General features: G+C 43.4%; 1 long non-coding RNA gene across 1 annotated transcript; it reads left to right on the top strand.

Annotated features, from left to right (window-relative positions):
- Window positions 1-1,735: 1,735 nt before the first annotated feature.
- LOC113948970 lies at window positions 1,736-5,115 on the top strand. Its single transcript, XR_003528287.1, has 3 exons — window positions 1,736-1,836; window positions 2,588-2,701; window positions 4,943-5,115. It is a non-coding gene; the product is annotated as an uncharacterized LOC113948970 (long non-coding RNA).
- The last annotated feature ends 12,738 nt before the right edge of the window (window positions 5,116-17,853 follow it).

The following is a 17,853-nucleotide window of genomic DNA, read 5'->3' as shown; positions in this document are numbered from 1 at the left end:
TAAAGTTTTGAACATAGTTCATGGCATCCCTCTGCTCTTTCATCAGCTGTGCAAGTGATCGGCATTTTTTCTCATTCAAATTTTGGCAATAAGCTTTTGCATCCCACAAAAGAGTATCCTGTGCTCTTATTTCCTTTTCCCAAAGTACTGAGTGATAAATGGAAGCATAAGAAGACTTTCCCAAGGTTATACAGGAAGTCTAAGGAAGAGACCAGGAATCAAAACCTGAATTTCTGGATCTGAGTCCATCATTACAAACCATAGAGAAAATTATGATAAAGGATATATAATATAGGATATACAATGCACATTCCTCAGCCTAAATAATGTACATTTCAGACAGGGGATAGTTAAGAAGATAAGAACTGCATTCAGCTATGATGCAGTTTCCCAACTACTGACAGTGCTCAAACCTGTTTAAATGAGAGGGGAAAGGTTTGTCACAGACTGCAGTCACCACCATTTTGAATTTTTCTATTGAAACCCATGCAAATGGTGATAATCCTGAAAGAGAAGGATCTAGAGACAAAATGTTTCACCAGGTTTTCCATTTCCAAACTGGTAGAGCACATTTCAACAGAGACTTTTGGTAATGGTGTTGCTCAAGGTGTCCATAACACAGAGCAGAAAACAGTGACTCCACTGTCCTTTCTCCTTTCTTTTTTAAGACTCCCTTTTTATTTTTTTTGTTTCATCTTGTGGTCCACATTACTCATGGACTGCAAATGATTCCCGAGAAAGCCACAATCGGTGGATTCTCCCTGTCTGTGCAAACAAGACTGGGTCTGACCTGCCATGGGGTCATTGTTAGCAGCCCACTTTTGGCTGGAGCTGAGCTGTGAAGCCAATTCACACACACAGCCACCCCTCATGAGGTCTGTGTTCCAGAGGACCAGCAGGGCTCCCACGGTCACTGCCCACAGCTGGGGCAGCCAGTCCTGGTCAGTGAATCAGGACATCTTTGACCACCCTGCTCTCTGCCACACCAGCAGAAGGGGATGATGCTTTTGAAAAAACATGGGGTATAAAATAATAAAAGCATAGATATGAAGTCATTAGAGAGAGTCCAAAGCAGGGCAGTGAAGACAGTGAAGGGCCTTGAGGGGAAGCCGTGTGAGGAGCAGGAGAGGGCACTTGGTCTGTTCACCCTGGAGCAGACTGAGGGGAGACCTCATTGCAGTTACAAATTCCTTGTGACGGGAAGAGGAGGGCCTGGAACTGATCTCTTCTCTGTGGAGACCAGTGATAGAATTCCAGGGAATTGCCTGAAGTTGTGTCAGGGCAGGTTTAGGTTCGATATCAGCAAAAAGTTCTTCCCCTGGAGGGTGGTTGGGCACTGAACAGGCTCCCCAGGGCAGTGGTCACGGCCCCAAGGCTGACAGAGCTCAAGAAGCATTTGGACAATACTCTCAGGCACAGGGTATGACTCTTGGGGATGGTCCTGTGCAGGGCCAGGAGCTGGACTCTATGATCCTCGTGTGTCCCTTCCAACTCAGCAGTTTCTGTGATTCTGTGTGATTCTGTAAGTAGTGGCAGGCAGTGGGGTCCTAATGGGCCACAGCAGCATCACAGGGGCTCAGCACCTCTCGTGGTGCTGAGTTGCACAGATGTGGCAGACACAGAGTGATGGAAAAGGCTCCTCACACAGCCGTGGGCAGAGTGGCACTGCAGCCCTGGGTTATCTGGTTTCCAGGCTGAAACATTGTGACCTCAGCTCCATTCCCTGCAGTCTCAACCCAGCAATGCTAATTTGACACCAGCATCCTGGTTGGCAAAGGCAGCAGGGAGGCCACAAATGAAAGTTCTCCTCCTCCCATGGGTCTTCTCCGATGGGATGTGAGTCACCCAGAGGGCTGGGAAACGGGTGGAGGAGGCAGGGAAAGGTGTCACTGGGAACAATCATCGTTTGTGCTACCTGGACACAGTGGGACTTTGTTCCTCCACCAGCTTGCACCAACACAGGAGTCCCTCCTCCACATGCATCCCTTTGCCAAACAGTAGGACTGAAGGAATCAGCCTGTACCACCAGAAGCGCCTGGAAAGGTGGCAGGTTTTAGCCCTTCATAATCACATTGGAAGGAGGAATTAATTTTAAGTTATCACAAAAGGTGACAGAGTTGTCTTGCTTATGAACTGCTGCTGATTCTGTGTGTACTGATCTGTCGAGGAGAAAAGAGCCAGAAGCCTTTATTGGCTTCGCTGTGCCGAGAGAAAGTGTCTGCCCTCTTCCACAAGATAAGTTCAGCCTTGTTTATTTTCATTTTAGCTGTTCAGAAAGCTCTGTTGTGTGCCTTGTACCAGACAATATCACTGTGCCTTTAAAAAGGAAAGGAAGTGTGGTCCTGGCAAACACAACTGGAGCAATAAAATATAAATCTTTCTAATTGTTGTGGAGACAGAAAGCAAAACAAACTGTACTTAAGTACATTGTAAGAAAATGTCAGAGATTTGAGGGAATGGTCATTAGCATACGAAATCATTTATCTCCCATGAGTAAGTGACTTGGACAGAGACCAACCCATTTAATTTTCAGTATTTTTCCCCTTGGGATTTCTTGGAATGTCTAAACTACTATTTTTTCCTCCAGGAAAGAAGATTGACTTCAAGGCTGATGTTCAGAGACCACAGAAACAAGTTGAACACAGTGTCAGCTCCCCCAGTCACCCCCTGCACACGTGTGTAGACAAGTCCCCTGCTATGGGTGAGGGTGCCCGTGTGCCCAAAGCTCTTGTGCAGATGCCCCATCTGAGGTGTTAGACTCCATACAACATTCATGTGTATTTCCTGTCACTGCCATCCAGCTCCTGAATCATCACCCCCACCCATGAGGGTGTCCCCAGGATGTTAGATTTGCTGAAATGAAAATTATGGCTTCCTGTAGATCTGCAATCCCCATGGCCACTGCAGAAAACCACCCCAAGAGCAGTAGAGTCATTTTAGAGTCACCTCAAACCACCCACTGTCTAACTGGTCCAGCTGGTCCCTTCCCTGATGGGAAATCTGCCTGGAAGACACTTTCACACACAGTTGCATCTTTGCTGTGCCTGACCCTGTCACTCCATCAACACCACGTCTCCTTTCTTTCTTTTTTCGAAATCTAAATTATGGAGGGAGAAAACTACTGGGAAAAATGTGACAGGAAGCATCTCCATACAGGTGATGGGTGAGGTGTCCCAGGACCCTTCAGTCCTCTCCTAAATGTTCCTTCTCCCGGGAGAACCCAGGGATGGGGATGAATTGAGCCTGATGGGGAGCCCCACGACTCCACACTTGGTTACACAGCTGCTGAGCTGAAATGCATGAAGTTATTTGAGACAGTTACGGAAACATTTGGGTACCCTGAACTTCTGCCTGCTGGATTCTTGTCCCAGATGGGAAGAAAATGAAGTTCAGATCTTCTGGGATTAATATAATCAGAGAATCTGAGGGGAAAACTCATGAGACTTTTTCCTCCTTCCTTTGATGAGGGAGGTGTCTCCAAGGTTAATGAACTACATCCCTCACAGTAGGCAAAATGATACCACACATGTTTCAGAGCAGAGCAAGCTTGGAGGTACCATGGAAAAGGTTCATTCTTTTAATTATAGAACAGGAAAATTGTGTTTCACCTCCCTGGCAAGGCTGCTTCTAGCGACAAAGTACTGAACAGTACCAAATGCAAATATCTTGCTTTTTTTTCCCTTTTAATAAGGTGGTCGAAAGGTCTAAGGGGAAGCAGGGATTTTGGAAATATGCACAAAGTCAACAGTGCAGTTAGCAATGGGATAGTAAGATTTCACAGCTCTGCTTTGATCAGTATTTCAGAAAAGTGAAGCCATAGTACAGAACGTCCTCTGAACTGAAACCAAGGCAGGCTTTGTCTTTTATCTCAAATATCAGGCTAAGAAAATTAAAATGATATGAAAATGCTGAACTCATTACATTTTACTCGCGGTTTTACAAAAGTGCTCCAGTAAGGGCATATGGTTTCTTAACGAAGGTAAAAATTTCTAGGGCACTCTAAATGCTTTGTAGGGTCTATATGTGAGCCAAAGAAGTCATTGTCTCCCAAAAATCCTTTACAATATGAAGCTGAAGCCACTTACTAACTGTTGGTTTTAGGAGCATAGTGGTGGTTTCACTTTCTTTTCAGAAGACTTTGACAGGCCTAGCCACTAAAATGTCAAGAAGGAAGGGAATGATTGATTTTGCTTTTCAACCTAATTAATTATTTTCGCCCTCCTCACACTCTTTTTAGTCCTCCTTCATTATTTTGTTTTGGTGCAAAAGTCCTTGTGATGTTTGTTTGAACTCACATACAAGCAAAAGAAAAATGCCCATCTGTAATTTGAAGCAGATGGAGCTTCAACGCCCAGAGCTTGGGTTGTACCTGGAGGTTGTGTCATGGACACAAGAAAGAAATTAATTACAAATGGATTTGGTGACATCTGTGGCTTTGGTGACTTCAGTGGATCTGGATCAGGTCTATAGTTGTATAATAAATATCCATTTTAATCCTGAACACCAAAATTATATCCAACACCTGTATTTTCATGGCTAAGCAGAGACAGCCCTGGGGGAAAGGCAACCTAAGCAGGCAAAACAAGAATGATAATAAGAACTTTTACTAACAATTTTCTACCTATTATCTTTTTTCTCAAGCATTTTCTTCTGCTATTAATAAATAATAAATGAGAGCTCAGGATTTCACCTTATTGCTCCCAAGATTTCATGTGATTTCAGACAGCAAAAACTCCTACCAAGCGTCGTCTTATCCAAATACCTGCAGAACCACAAGTGTCACACAGTGAAGGGACAAACCCCATCCTCACCTCGATGGAGAGGATCTCAGCCTGAGTTATGGTGCTGATCCTGATCCAAACCACTTCGATGTAATGGGAGATCAGAGGGAGCTGGAGGTCGGGACCTATTTGTGTAATTATCCCGTGTCTGTTGTTCTTAGCAAAACCACAAGACCTCGCTGGAGCAGCCTCACCCAGGATGGTTCTGGCCTACAGGGATAACACAGCAGAGCGAGGAACTGTGTGAAATTTTGTTTTCTTTAAAACAAACAGAGTCTTCTAAATCTTTTCTGAATTTCCCTCTCGCCATCATAGTGGGGTTTGTTACAAAGTGATCTGCAAATAACAAGTGACAAAAGCAAAACCATTCTACAGGTTATTAAACCTGTCTTGTGAGTGGTGGGGAAGATCAGAGCCACCTCCAACAATGGCTCAAAGTTAAGGAAATATGTGCTCCTTGACACAATTTGGTTTCTAGTCTTTAAGTTTTAACAATGTCTCTGCACATCAGCATCAGCCTAAACAATTACACTGGAGGAAAAAAAGAATGAGATGGAGGCAAACCAAATTTTGCTGTACCAAGGATGAGGGACACATGACAGTGAACAGCTTTTTCCACATCACAGAGAAGAAACAAGGGAAATTGTGGTGGGATTGGGGTGGGATGACAATGCCAGAGACTCAGAACAGGAGGCAAGTTTCATGCATTCCAAACCCTCCCTTGACAGCAGTGCCATCATCACCCTTGGTTCCCCAGGCTGCTCTGCTGTCACCATCAACCATTTTGCTTTGGATTTCACCAGAGCTAATGTCCAGGGAATGATGATTTCTATCTGACAACAGCACATTTTTAAGGAATTAAAGTTCTATGCTGCTAAGTGGAACTGTTCACACCAGAAATGACCCACATTCTTCCAGCTGAGGAACATAAATGGATCCACTGTGCTTATCCATCTGCAGTCAGAGTGCTCAGCAAAATACCTGAAAAAGCATTTCACACACCGTGTTGCTCAAACGCCCTTTGAGAGCAGAGTGATTGGCCTGGCCACGATCCTGAACAGAAAAAGAGGTTGAAATTGTCCTCTAAGTAGAGCAATTGTCAGTTATTCTCTGGTCTCCATCTATGATGCATCCCCATGGAGAGGAGCAGGAGGAGGAAGGCAGGTACCGGACAAGGCAGCAGCAATTTCAGAGCTAGTTTGCTCTGTGCTTCCCAGTGCTGCTCTGGGATGTAGCTCCAGGTCCTGATATGTCCTCCCCTGTACCATCCCCAGCTCTCCCAACCAAAGTGAGCTGTGGTTGTTCTCATAATTTGCCCATGTCTTTCCTAGCATGGATTTTTCCAACAGCTGTTAATTGACTTAAGGCCTTACTTCTAACTCCAAACCAAATCCTGAGGTGCTCCAGGGAGGTTGTTCCAGTCTGTCCCTGCTCAAGGGGTGCAACCACTAAACCTAGGAACAAAAAACATGTCGGTGTTTATTTTGGGATGCTCTGTTTGCTGGTGACTAACCTCACTAAGCCTTTGGCCCCGGGATGCGGTTTGGCTTGAGTTTGACTTTTTGCAAGCTGGCAGGTGACACTGCACCACTGAAATCCCTTTTCCCACTCCAGGAGCTTTTTGTGCTGAGACACACCACCATCCCAGGGGCTGGATGCTGGGTCAGCAGGGAAAGGCAGAAGTTCCCAGTCTTTGACAGCTCCACGTCCTGCCAGCGTCAGCTCCACGCTGTGCGTTTCCAGATGCCCCTTGGGACGTGAGGTTTCAGAGATCTCTCTTCATTTTCAGCCACCAAATATTTTTCTTTTAAAAAACTAAAAGAAAATCAACCTTCCAAACATTGCTAGACACTAGTGTGCATAGATGTAGGTGCATTTTTACCTGAGTACAGAAGAATTTGCCAGAACTTTCCAGAAAGCTGCTGGGCTTTATCCCTTTGGAAGGCACCCGACCCTCAGTAGGTGAGTGATCAGTGAGATCAGGCAGCACTAAGGAACCATGTCATTTATCCAAGTATTAGTCCAGTTGTGCATTGCTGTGCTCCTCCACGGTAAAAATCCATCTGTTAGTTCCCCATTCACAAGAGTTTATTTTGGGCTTTTTTTCTCTGGTCCAAACTCTTGAAAATTTATTTCACTGTAATCAGTTTTGGCAGGGAAAAAAATAAGGAGGGGAAGAAAGGAAAAAGAAGAGGAGGGAAATTCCCATGCAACAAAAACTCTATGACAGCAGAATTCAGATAAACATATAATAATAAAGAAAAATGCCTCCTTTGATTTTTGTTGGGTGCCATGGCTTTCCTGGCTTGGCTAAATTAGCTGAGAGCGAGAGTCCCCATGCAGTCCCATCCCTGTTCCAGCCCATACAAACAGAGGAAGTGGTTTCCTGGGAACAAAACCCACATGAAAGTTTTGCTGATGGTGCTTCACTTCCTGCCATTTCCTCCTCTCTTCACATTTCACACATAAACCCACAGGCAGGACAGAGCACCTGGTGCCTGGGTCAGATTTGTTATCTCATGTGAAAGAAGAGGGCACAGCTTACCATCTGTGCTGAGCAAGACAAGTCCCAGCACAGCTCAATTCAATGTCTCATGAAATGGTAGAGGTCATGTCAGACTTGTTTTCAATGGACTCCATCCATAACTGGTGGGACAAGAAGAGCAAAAGTGGCTTTCTCCCCTCCATCAGCTCTGATACATCTTTGCTGTGGTGCCATGGCCATGAGGTCCTCAGGTCACAGAGATGCTGTGTGTGCCCTTATTTAAAGTGATGCTCTTACTGCAGCTACTTCAGGTTAAGAATGAAAAGGTGACCAAATCCAGTTCAAAGGGGTTGAATTTAAAAACACCTGCAGAGCAACCAAGCATCTGCAGCGTTCCAGTCATCTCTGGTCTCACCTGGCTGGAAGCAAGGATCGAGGTCCAAGGGATGATGCCGTGTTATCAGTCACCTGACCTACCCAATTTTTGCTGTGTAATAAAATGTATCACTGAATCATGGAATGGCTTGGGTTGGAAGGGACCTTAAAGCTCATGTCCTTCCACCTCCTGCCATGGTCAGGGACACCTTCCACTATCCCAGGTTGCTCCAAGCCCCGTCCAGCCTGGCCTTGAACAATTCAAGTGATGGGGCAGCCACAGCTTCTCTGGGTAACCTGTGCCAGGGCCTCCCCACCCTCACAGGGAAGGATTTCTTCCTAACATCCAGTCTAAACCTTCCCTCTTTCAGCTTAAAGCCATTTTTTTTAATACTTAAGACTGTAGAAGGATTAAAGCCTAGTTGCTTCCAGAAGCACATTTCCCAAGTCGTGGCAAAGATAAAAAGACTTTAATGGGTCAAAAGACCCTTCTCTGGGGTCAAGGCTGCATCCAAAATATTGACTGGACTGTTGTGATAGTGGCATGAATCACACAGAGCAGAGAGTTGGCTGGTTTTTGAGAAATAGTGCTTAAATACCTTTAGTGCAGGAAGGACATTTAATGGAACAATGAAAATAGTCTGATAAGATTGGACAAAAAAATCAGGGAGCTCAAAAATGTTCTCTTTCTAAATCAAAGCAATAATGCCTTTCATTATAAAAACAAGATATTTTGTTCTTTTGTTAATGACTTCATGTTAAAATACTGTAAGTCTACTTTTTGCAGAACCATGAAGAACAATACAAGGAAAGGTTCTCTGCTGAACACCTCAAACGTTAATAAACTGCAGGTCTTACAGTGGTTTATGTCTTGAAAATTAAGCCTTTAACATGTGTTTGAAAACTCAAACTTCAGCTGTTGCAGTTAATTAGAAAGCTTAAAAATTGCAGCTTAATGAATTCAGTGCTTGTTTATGTTAAACTGTCAAGGAGTTAGGCAATGAAAAAGTGCCATTTTGGGGAACATCTGATTGCAGCCCATGTGGAATTCCATATGTCAGAGAAGCTGGAAAGCATTTTATTGAACCATTGTCTAGAACGTGAATTAATCCCCTACTACTTCATAAAAGACTTCTTAGTAGGGTTGACAAAGGATTTATCATAATTATTGCTCTGGCCTGGATCATGATTATAAATGATACTCTGTGTGTATTTTGTTTATAAAATTTCCAGTTTGCAATTAAAGCAACCTGCAATTTGCTCTTTCCCTGCCTTCTCGTCAGCAGCTGATCTGAAAATCTACCATTTGTTTTCAAAATTAATACCTGTCAAACATTGCTTTTGCTCTACAGTGCCAGGAAAAGTGAAGAGGAAGAAATGTTTGAAAGATTTTAACAGAAGGGGATTGGTACAGGGCTGGTAGGGAATAAATGATGCTTCCTATTTGTTAGGACAAAAGCTGCAACCACTTTTCTGTGTGTAGCTGTTTCATTGCTCGAGAGCCAAATCAAACACCCTTAATTATGTCAAGCACCAGCAGTTTGTTTGATTTTAATGAGATCACTTCTGAGGTTCCTGAACTTGGTTTTTCTCTAAATTATCACCAAGAGTGTTTGCCTGATTTTTTTGGTGCAGGTGTGGGTGTCCCAGGCATGAAAGGGATGTGTTAAATTAACAGGGTTTCATGTGCTCCTCCAGGAGGTGTTTGGGTGTGTTTCCAGCCAGGGAACAGAAGCAGCATTGCAGGATTTACCTGGCCAAGGTGTTGTGGTTGGTGACTATGGAGTAGTCATGTAGATATTTGAGGACAGGAGCGAGTGGGATCTGCTGTCCTGTGGGAGCTGCTGAACACCAGCAGAGAAAAAGGCAACTTGGGCATAAACCAAGTGAATTGAGGATGCCATGAGAAGGGTCTCACACCTTGGGTCTTACTGGGATCATCACCCCTAACAGAAATTTGACATTTATGTAGTCGGGTTTGAAAATAAAGAGTCTCAACCCAGGATTACGTGTCCTCTGGGTCACAAGTGTAGATATTCCTTCAAGATGTTCCAATAATAAACATGACCTAATTCAGGCTGGGCACCTTGAATCCTCTGTCTTTCTTCCTCTTTATTTCTATTGCCTGAGAGGGTTTTTTGCATCCCAAACACTTGACCTGGTCCTTTAGGATGCACAAGAGTCTGGATGAGGAGCTGGCTCATTTCAGATGGAACAGATCTGTGGCTTTAATTTTACAACATTGTTGATGTCGTTGTTATCATCATCATCATTATTATCATTATTGTTATTATTAAATTAGTTTATCTTATAAATGTGAAAAACACTTGTTGAAGAGGATATTCCAAGTCCATTGAAATACTTAAAGGTAAAAGGACAGACCTGAGTGGGTCTGAAGAGAAATTTTTCATAAAATTTAACCTAAGACACATTTTGAACACCAAGAAAATCCATTAAGGTCACAATTTCAAGTTCTTAACTGAGTATGATAGTTTAAAGTCCTTCGAATCTATTTTTAGCTCTTTGATGCCACCTCTAAGTCTGCAAGCCATCGTGGGCTCCTTGACTGCTGCAAGAATAAACAATTCTGCAGACATCATCCAGCCTACAAGTCACTTGTATCACTTGTGGTTTGTATAAAACCATGGTCCTTTCCTTTGGAAAATTAGTCTTAAACACTGTTGCAAACACCAGTTGTACTGGGTATGCCCAAAGTCAATAGATGGCCCATTAAACATAGTCACTGCCTATGCAAAAGCTTTTTCCCCTCCCAGTAAATCAAATTCCCATTTTCCATTCACAAAAATTTGTGTGTCTGTGTGTTGGTTTTGAAGTTGACTGCTTTGGATGGTGTTCAAACATCAATACATTTTTATCACAGGTTTTTGGAGGGGTTTTTTTTTTCATATGAAAGTTAAAAGCCTAATGGGATCGCTGCACGGAGACGGAATGGTTCCCGGGGAGGAAGTAATATATGATAAAAAGAAGGGTGTTTGATTTCAAAGCCTTCTAACAGAAAGTTTCAGAAAACCATGAATAGAAAACACTTACACTAATGCTGCCAGCCTACATTATGTATATCAAATAAAAATGGGAAAAAAAAGGTTCTTTTTTTAGCTCTTGGGGGAAATTAAAATAACATACTTGTACAGGAGAATATGCAATCTAAGTGAAGGCTTTGTTTATATTTAATACAACACAAGGAAAGTATTTTTGAATTCATTGGAGCAAATCAAGCTGGATACATTTCAGTGCCCGGGACTGACCATTGCAATGATCCTTGTGCTGGCCTTTCTCCTGAGCTTGGCTTGGGTGCCCCTACACTGATTTCACTGATGGCCATCACCAGGGCATCAGACAAAACTCAGACATTAACTAACTCCCTTTTCATAATCTGAAATGTGTTTCATTTCTTCTCACTCCTTCGTTTTCTTGTTTGATGTGAAGTTTTCCAGAGTGTTTTTCCTTGGTTGGGTTCCTAATTTTTTTCCCTGGAGACAGGATTGCATCCATCATCCTGAGAACATTTCATGTCAGTTCTCTGTCCCAGTTCCATAAATACGTGTGAGTTCATAAACCTATTTTCAAAAGGCTAAGTTTTCTCTGAAAAGAAGAAAATTTTTAACATATGATGGAAGTGATAAATAAGAGCTGTTTGTGTGTGTGTAATGTGAGTTTTGTGGAAGATTTAGCCAGCTACTGGAACCTTTGGAAACATAAAATGGAGCTCTCGGTGTTGTTCCTGCTTGATGGTCCAAGCAGAAACACTTGGACCTTCTGGACATGAGAAAAAGAGTTATTCTCAGTGGAAATATCCCACAAGGAAAATCCACTTCTGTATTCAGCCCAGCAGACCTTGGCTCAAACTGTGATGTCACTTGGAGAGAAGCTTTAAATCTCATGTATTTAATTTTTTTTAATGTATTTATTTTTGGTTTTGCTTCTCAGATTTGCTTCTGAGCAAGTCTGGCTCAGCCAGTCCCGTATTTGCAGCCGGGCAAAACCTCTCTGGGAGGTTTTCCTCCCCCAGGAAACACAGGATGCTCCATTGTGCTGAGTCCAGGGAAGTAGTGGACTCACCATTCCTGGAAGGGCTCAGAAAATGTGTGGATGTGGCACCTCAGGACGTGGGTTTATCCCATGGTGGTGCTGCTGCTGCTTGGTGATCTTGGAGGTCTTTTCCAACCTTAATGATTTCATGTTCTCACTGTGCAGCATCAGCCACCACAGGCACAACCAGGCAGAAAGGAGGAAAGGGAAAACGTGACTGCGTTCCAGAAAGCAGGATTTATCCCTCATTATATTGGATGTGGCAGGACACTTATTTCAGTGCATCCCATATAAAAATATATTCACAAACACGTGGAATTAAAATATGTACAGTTGCTTTTCTTCACTGGTTTTCTGCTAACAATGTTTGGCTGGTATTTATTTGTTTGAGTGTTTGAAGAGGGACTTTTATTCATGTGAATATAGGTATTCATCATGTAAATGAATGTATTTATTCTGTAAAGGCTCACTCTGTCTCTGCTACACTCATGCAGTTACTTGATAGGAATGTGACAAGAGGAAATTGAATATAAAGTCTACTGGACAGCCAATAAATCAGGCTTATATCTTTCTCTCTACCTCAGACAGGAAGGAACCCAGCTATTTTTAAATCTATGGTCCATATAACCAGCCAGAGCTGGTTCTTCTGTTAAAAAAGGGGGGGGGGGAAAACAGAAAAGAAAAGTTAACAAGATTTTTAAAATTCTAAAATTCCTTAGACTTGTTTACCTGGCCATGTACCCCCGTGGGCACTGTCTCCCCTGCCCCAAGGTGCACAACATCACAACACAGCCAAAATATGCTCAAGGACCAATGTCAAATCCAACATAGGGCACATTCATCAGCCCCAACCAAGAGCTGGGTGAAAAGTAGACCCATAAAAAACAGTTTTCAGAGCACTGCCAACACCGAGAGCGCTGGTCACGGTTGTGGAGCCACCCTGTCCAGATGTGACAAAACCCTTGTGCCAAGTGGGCTGTGGCACAAGTCTTTTAAAGTCGAATTTCTCCAGCTTGGAGCATTTTGGAGGCAGCAGAGCTGGTTACATACACATGACCTCGCCAGGGCTGCCGGGTAGGAGTGATTCATTCCAAGCAATCCCCCAGTGTGAATCTTTGCTGATTAACATTTTCATTTGTCTTCCTTTAACAAGCAAGTTACTGCTGATGAGGAGATGAGGGATTCTTAAGTTTCCTAGAACTAAATTAACTATTCCTACTCGATTCGCTCTGGCTGAACTTACATTATATTGCCCTCAAGGCTGTTAATTTGAAAAATGCTCTTGGATTTTTTTTATTTTACTTTTTTTCGGTGTTCCTGATAGAGATCCAAGTGCTAATAAGGAGTTAAGTTACATTTCATGGTAAGATTTCTTAATTGCCAATGTTGGCTGAAACTTGAACAGTTCAGAGATTCTGTTGATTATGTCGGCCTGAATATTATTACATTGAAATCCCTGCAGGATAACTGCAGCTTTTGTTGTATCCATTGCATCATTTTCCTAATGTTGTTCAAACCCAGTACTATAATAATTTTGTGGATTGGAAGGAAATTAACTGTGTCCATAGAGCTGTGCCTCTCAAGCAGGCACTGCACTGTAACTGTTTTAGAACCACAGGCTGGTTCAGGTTGGAAGAGACCTTTAAATTCATCTTGTTCCAACTCCCTGTCATGAGCAGGGACACCTTCCACTAGACCTGGTTGCTCCAAGTCCAACCTGGCCTTGGACACTTCCAGGGATGGGGCAGCCACAACTTCTCTGGGCAACCTGTGCCAGGGCCTCACCACCCTCACAGGGAACAATTTCTTCACAACATCCCATCTAAACCTGCTGTTTTTCAGTTTAAAGCCATTCACCCTTGTTCTATCACTATGTGCCCTTGTGACAGGGTCAGTGGCCCTGGGGGGGGCTAGGAAATGGGTAATGCCATGTGTCCCTCAGCTTATTGACCTGTTGCTTAAAATCACTCATTGTCCTTCACAGAACTCAGGTATTCTGCCTTGCATTTGCACAGAAAAACTTCAGCACCTGTTTTTGGGTGGCCTCATTCCAGGTGTCCTAGAGCACCCAGCTCCAACCTGAGCATCTTCACCAGACCACAGCAGCCTTCCCAAGTTAAATGTCCAACCTTAAAAGTAAATGTAGCTTTTAACTCTTCTGGAATCCTTGTTTCTGAGCTCATGAACACAGGACCTTCTCCCACACTGTGCTAAAATATTTGAGTTGTGTGGGTGAAGAATTACGGGGAATATTTCCTTGAAAACATTGTGAAGCTTCATCCAGGTTATGGAGCAAATATGACCAAAGAACCTTTCGTAAGATTAGAAATTAGGAAGAAATTCTTCTCTGTGAGGGTGGTGAGGCCCTGGCACAGATTGCCCAGAGAAGCTGTGGATGCCCCATCCCTGGAAGTGTCCAAGGCCAGGTGGGACAGGGCTTGGAACAACCTGGTCTAGTGGAAGGTGTCCCTGCTTATGGCAGGGGGTGGAATGGGATGAGCTTTAAGGTCCTTTCCAAGCTGAACCATCCTGTGATTCCATGATAACTCTATGATACGGCCTTCAAAACAAGCAGCTGCAGCGGGACACATCCCCAGACACAGAGAGATGCTCATCCCAAGGCAAGGCATGGGAATCAGCAGGGATATTGGGTCAGCCTGATTCCACAAGGCTGCAGTGTCCCAGCACCGTACCTGCTGCTCCCACTGCAGCTCATTTAAAAATGTGCCTTTTCTACACATGGACCTAAAAAAAAAATGTCTTCAGACAGATCATCCATTACCCTGAGTCAGCAGCAGCTTCAGAGGCCATTTGTTCAGTTTGAGAAATGGTCTCTCCGAAGGTACAATATTCTCTCTAAGCCCCAGCTCTCACTGTCTCATATATCAGCTCATTAAGAACACGGCTCGTCTCGATGGGGCCGATGCAGATGATAAGAGACATCAAGTAGCAGCCCATGACAGGAGGAGCACGAGAGTCCTGGCCAGGCTGATTGGACTCAGCTGTCCTCTCCTCCCCATCCCTGGCTCCACCAGGAATTCCCAACTATTTTCCTGGTTGCTTTTAGATGACTCTCACTCCTGTCGCAGCTAAACTTCCTGTTTGGTTTTATTCTCTTGTCAGGAAATGCATCATTTTCTTCTTCATCACTTGTTAAAATTGGTGCAGTCTCACTGTGTCCCCTGCAAATCCAAATCCTTACCCCACCAAGGAAATGTGTTTCTCTCTTTCCCGGTGTCAGTTTCTCAGAAGTAATTTCTGTATAAACTTTCCACCCTGCTGTTTTCTGTCTTGTGTTCAAAAGGCCTTAAAACATGTCAATTTTCTCTTTCCTTCTATGGTACAACGATCTTTTTAGCAAACATCATAAGCATCTCTGTTGAAGGTGCAAATGTAATTCTCTGCTGTTGGCTGAGCATTTCTTTCTTGCTGGGTAGGCACCAGAAGTCACAACCACAAAGCCTCATTGGGTGTCTGAGATGAATATAAACACTAGAAATATATAATGGATAAAAATTCTCATTTACTCTGTATTTACACATATTTGGCAATTTGCAATATTGCCCAAACCTAAAAGGAATGGCACAAATCTGACTCTAAATGGAGGATTTACAGGTGCCAAACATGGGCAGGATTAATAAGGTGTTTAAGGGTGTCAGAAATTTTGTTTCTGTAGTATTTGCTGGGCTTTCTCACAACTCTCCTTTGAGAGGAAAAGTACATGTTGTTGTTTCAAAAGCACAAGAGTAGGGATGATTTTGTCACTGAGATTAACAAGAATTTTCAGCCTTCAGAACTCTGCTACCAACAACCCATGTGGCCTTGGCTGGATCTTTTAATCTCCTCATCCTTCACTTCCCACTTATAAACTTGGGACTATGTCATTGCTGCAACCAAAAGCATGTTGAGACCAGAGCTGGCAACAGCAATAAAAAGGCAAAACATGAGAATGTTCATTTTGGGCTTGTTTTGTTAAATTTTGGGTTCAAAGAAGGAATTTTCCATGGGGAGGAAAAATGAGTTGCTTATTATCTTCATTATTCGGGGCATTCACTGCTCATTGTCCTGCACGTGGGCTTTGCAATGGCCAGACCCTGCTCTCTCCACGCAGGTGACGCCGCCACGTGAGTGCCACCTTTGTGCCACACAATTTGCTCCTAAAGTATGAACAGGTGAAAAGTTCACACCAAAATAGATCCACCCTGAGCCTTCAACCTTCCTGCCATCCACCCAACTGCCAGATTCCTACTGATACCAGGGAGAGCAGAATGAGCGTTCACATAATGCCGAGCTTTGTTTTTCCTGGTTTATTATTGCTGTCGGTGACTTCTGTGTTCCTGAGGGTTTATTCACCCTGTCTCCTGGATATGTCTCTCTTTTCATATTCATTTTTCACTTCTTTGCACTGTTCCTGGTTGGATAGATGAGATCATGGGCCTGGCAGTGTTGTTTTTGGACAGACTCTCACCTTATCAGATGGGAGCAGAGTGTCCCCTCTATTTGACAGAGCTGCATAGCCGGTGAATTCTGCATTTTGCAGGAGTCCTACTACCAAAAACTTTGGTTACTAAGTTTATTTTTGTGTTTGTTTATTGACCTGAGCATCTGTTTGGTGAGAAAATATGGTGATGAACCCCATCTCCCCAGGGCTGATCTGGGCAGTGATGGGCTTTTCTGCCCTGTGCCCCGCATGAAGCAGCTCCCACACACTAGGTTGGGAGCCTGGGAAGTGGGGAAGGAAAACAGCCAGTCCCAGGACTGACTGTTGTGTGATAGCACCTGCAGGGTGATGTTTTTTTGCCACCTTCTTTGCTGTTCCCAAATGCTGTGATTTAGAGTCAGCCAGACAAACAAGGGGGGAGGGCATCTATTTTTTTTCTCCCATTTGGTCAGAATTTGAAATGTGAAGAAATCTTTTGCTGCCTCTCAGGATAATGGTTGACCTGCTGCTGTTCCCATGTGAATGGGAGAAATTTGGAACATATCATATAACCCTGTGATTCCTTAAAAAAAAGGATTTTCTAAAGAATAGGAACCAAATTATTTCCCTCTCCTTTTGTCTTAAAGAAGATCACAACTCTCTGATTTGGGCAGCATTTCAGCTTCCAGTGCAGGTCTCTGAAGGATGAAAGGATCTACAGCAAGTGATAATGTAATTTATTAGCACCAGGGCTGAAAAAACAGGGAAAAGAGAAAGATAAATTCAGGCAAAAATAGAAGAAAAAATTCTACAGAAAATATGCTCTTGTGCCTGAACTTCTCAATTCCTTTCAGTGCCAAGCACTCTGGTCAGCACACTTCTGGCAGCAGGTCCCACCTCGATGGCTCAGCTTCCCTTGGGCTTGCAAGTCCATTTTTAAATGCCACAAGCAAACCCTAGTCTGGGATCCACAGCTGGGAGTGATACTCCAGGCAGAGAAACAGCCTTTAATGTACCAAAAGACCCAAAATCTCCATATCTTAATGAGTCAAAATGGCAAGATCTAATGGTGACTTGATCTTATGAATTTTATTCCGGTTAGCAAGAGAAGTCTTTATCAGATGAGAAGTTTTTGTGGAATTTCTGAAGAGACAGAAGCTTTGAGTTCACCTGACACCCACAAGAAGCAAAGCTGATTTACTGGGAACAACATGTCTAGGGATGAGCAAGGCAATGTGCTTAATCCCGTGCCTTCAACCAGCACCTCCAACTGGCATCCCACCAAAAGGACTCAACATTCAAAACATTCCTTTGTTTTTCTTTGTTGTTTTTTCCTTCCTTTCAATTTCTGCACTTCTAAGTCCCAACCAAGATGGGAAGAGCCCAGAGCACCATCAGAGATGACAGTTCGCTCTTCACCATGAACAGGGGGAGAAGAAAATCAGAACATATTTTCAAACTGGACAAACCAGTTCCCAGTATTTATCTTCTGTGATGTACCAGTTTCATTTTTCTCAATCAATGGCTCATTCTCTTTTCACACTCCATTTTCCAGCAAGAAGATGCATTAAATAAAGGAAAAGAGAACATCCCCAAAACCAGGATCTGGTCAGCAGATGAACCCTCATCCATGGAAGGGACATAGAGGATGATTTCTCTCAGTCAAAGCTTTTCCACAGTGATGAAAAGGGGAAAAAAAATGGAAAGTTCAAGATAAGGTTGACTTAAAGATCACATGAGGT

This window comes from Corapipo altera, unplaced genomic scaffold (genome assembly GCF_003945725.1).
Source record: "Corapipo altera isolate COAL_440 unplaced genomic scaffold, ASM394572v1 62, whole genome shotgun sequence".
Taxonomy (NCBI): Eukaryota; Metazoa; Chordata; class Aves; order Passeriformes; family Pipridae; genus Corapipo; species Corapipo altera.
Note: the sequence above shows the minus strand (reverse complement) of the source record. Positions and strands in the feature narration are given on the sequence as shown.